Below are 3,283 nucleotides of genomic sequence, written 5' to 3'. Positions count from 1 at the left end.
ATAAACTAGTTTTAATTAAGAAAGGGCTTGTATCACTGAAGTTTCTTGGAAAGAATTTCTACAGAAAATTAACAGACAAGCAGATATGTAACAATAGGTTTGATATTATTAACTTTTGATATAGTGTGTATATCTTCCCGAAATGTGGCAGTCTTTCAGCAAACAAGTCTTTTACGTGCAAAAAAATCATATTTTATAATGAAGTATTTTTTAATAAACTAAAAATAGATTTCTCCTAGAATATCTCGCGTATTTGTTTTGAATAATCTATGTGCATAGTGATATTCATATTAATATTAAAAATACTTGTCTTCATTTCAAAAACCTCAAATTTCATTTATGTAATCTCTAAAACCTTATAATTAAATTTCAAGTGTTTGTTTTCAGTAAAGCTTTATATTTTATTGGTAATTATCTGTACCCTAACTCTACCCCCCACCCACAAAAAAAGATTAAATAAATCTAAATTACCCCCCATTTCCTTCTAGAATGACTTCAAATGTAGCATGAAACTACATTTGTTTATCCTAAGTAGCTTTAAACTTGTAACAGTATACATCTATTTATAATTAATTTTTATTGTTTTATTGTCCTTTGAACTATGTCTAACTACTATTCGTGCCATTATAAGTTGTAAATCACTTGGAGAATGTGCAGCTCACGTGTGTACCTCAAGAAATATTTTTATTATATTATTATTATTGTTTAATTTACTTAACATAACTTTAACTAACCTAAAGTGATCCCTATTTTTACATTTTAGTTAATTTTATAATAATAATAAATAAAGAATAAACATGAAAAACAAAGTTGTATTACAAGTGAATTTGACTATTCTGTGTTCAGAACACAACTTAAAAGAATACATCATTTGATAGTTGAAAACCTCGGCTTTCTATTGATTATAGGTAAAATATAAGTACATGTAAGAGAGGACTATTAACAAATCCTGAAAGAGAGGATGTGACAAGTAGGCATGACAAGTGGGTCTGACTTTTTAGTTTTTGAAGCTGTAAACAAATAAGATTGAAGGCTATAAAAATTAAACTTTGTATTAGTAATATCTATATATAATGAATAATTTACTTTACAGTAAATTGTTTTAGTTTAGCTTTATTGAAAGGTTAATTATGAAGGCAGAAAGATTATGATTTTAAAGGATAATGAGAACAATCAGTTGATTAAGCTATAAAGAGAAATCTCTATTCAACTGATCAAATTATATAAAAATTAATTGCCATTCAGTGCATGCACTTTGAGAAACAGTATATTTTATGTTTTAGGATTTGTGTTTTGACGTATTTTTAAAGTACTGATGTTGTTATTTTCTAAAATCTTTACACTTGACAGATTTTTTCCTTGGCAAGTCTGTCATGCAATAAGTATTATCATCCCAATATAAGTAAAGCTATTTAACCTTTCCATTATGGGCTGGGTTGAATCCACCCAGCTTGTAACCACGAAAGTATCCATGCAAGTAATTATACTGTGATTTTTGATAATGTTTGCACATCTTTACAAAGTTTTGCAGGTTATTAGTAAACAATACAAGGTTTTCATAAACAAAATATCAGGTTTTTTAATCAAAGATTTTCTCGTAAACTTTTTCTTTCAGAATGTTGACTATCCAGCATTTTCTGAACAGAGAATCGTCAGTTGCTCTGTTAGTACAAGCTTCATTCCCACGGAAAACATATTAACTAGCTTGAATGAATTCGTAATTGCTCTTTTTGTATAGTTAGAAATCCAGAAAAATTGTGATAGTTATGGGACATTATCCGCTTTTTGCATGTTATTATTCTATGTTCTTTGGTGAATTATGTAATTAAATAAAAAACATTTAGTGCATTACTAACATTAGTATAAAAAAGTAGGGTTAAGTGTTATCAACAAGAGCAAAAAAAGAAGACATGGGTAAGTAGTTTATTTCTTGTTTTTCATGTGTATTCTTTATTAATTATTATAAAAGTAACTAAAATGTAAAAAGAGAAATCTGTTTAGGTTAGATAAAGTTAGATTATGTAAAATATATAATAATAATGTTTTATGAGGCATGCATGTGAGCAGCTCAGAGTATCTTGTGGGTAATGTAATTCAATAGCGTAACGTGAGCTCCATGTTCCCCAAGTGATTTACAATTTATAATGGCGTGTATAGTAGTTAGACCCGGTTAAAAGGTCAATAAAACAATAAAATTTAATTATAAATAGATGTATAATGTTACAACTTTAAATCTACTTAGGATAAACAAATGTAGTTTCATGTTACAATTTAAAGTCATTCTAGAAAAAAAAAAAGGGCAATTTAGACTTATTTCGATTTATATTTTGACCAGCCTTGTATAGAATTTAGGAAGAGAAAATAATAGATCAAATACGAAGCTTTAATGAAAACAAACATTTGAAATGTATTTAAGAGGTTTTATAGATTACGCAAATGAAACTTGAGATCTTTGAGATGAAGAAAAGTATTTTTAATCTTAACAAGAAAATAATTTTTCACTCGGACTAGTAAAAAAAGACTGGATATATTCATGGACAAATTTTTTTTAGTTTATTAAAAATACTGATTTTTTTTGTATGCAAGAAACTTATAATATATAATGAAAGTCTGCCAAATTTTGTGTAGATAGATATACATACTATATTAAAAGTTAGTAGTATCAAAACTATAATGACTTTAAACGAGTTAAAAGTGGTCACGTGGTCAGTCAATTTGACCCAATGTCAAAAGAGTTAAAGGCAAAATCCTCAGAGGTATGCAGAAACATTTGAAACTTTTGTTAATTCTTCTTTGCAATTTACACTAAATAAATGTTACAAAATAACAATATCAATTGTAAAATAATTTTGACTAAAATTTGTTGAAATAAAGTTTGCATGATTATTTGTACTTAAATTCTGAAATTTAACAACTGAAGGGTGTCCACTTGTTTGGATAAGGTTAAACAACATGATCAGTCCACTGAACCTACCCCATACTGAAGAAGCAATGTTGACTATAATTCTGATTTCACTGGATGTATCTTCATGAAATTTAGCAATTGTTTAGTCAAAATGTAGAAAAAATCAGATGTATTCATAAGTATTGTTTCTGTTTGTGAAATGATGATGTTAATCTGACTTGCATAAGTTTGAGTGCAAAATGATGTTAATGTAAAGAAGAAAAATACTTTTGTTCATTGTACAGTTTGTGTAACTTCTGAAATACATATCTACAGTTTTTACTGTATCTCTATACACTGTATCTAAATCAGCAATACAGGGTAAAATGAGTAGTTTGG

At 27.4% G+C, this 3,283-nt stretch overlaps 1 protein-coding gene across 1 annotated transcript in view; it reads right to left on the bottom strand.

The window, feature by feature from the left end:
• LOC106461361 (ubiquitin carboxyl-terminal hydrolase 24-like) overlaps positions 1-3,283 on the bottom strand; it is a 197,302-nt gene that overhangs the window by 10,460 nt on the left and 183,559 nt on the right. The gene's annotated exons all lie outside the window — the stretch shown is intronic.

The sequence above is a fragment of the Limulus polyphemus genome, unplaced genomic scaffold (assembly GCF_000517525.1).
Source record: "Limulus polyphemus unplaced genomic scaffold, Limulus_polyphemus-2.1.2 Scaffold944, whole genome shotgun sequence".
NCBI lineage: Eukaryota > Metazoa > Arthropoda > Merostomata > Xiphosura > Limulidae > Limulus > Limulus polyphemus.
Note: the sequence above shows the minus strand (reverse complement) of the source record. Positions and strands in the feature narration are given on the sequence as shown.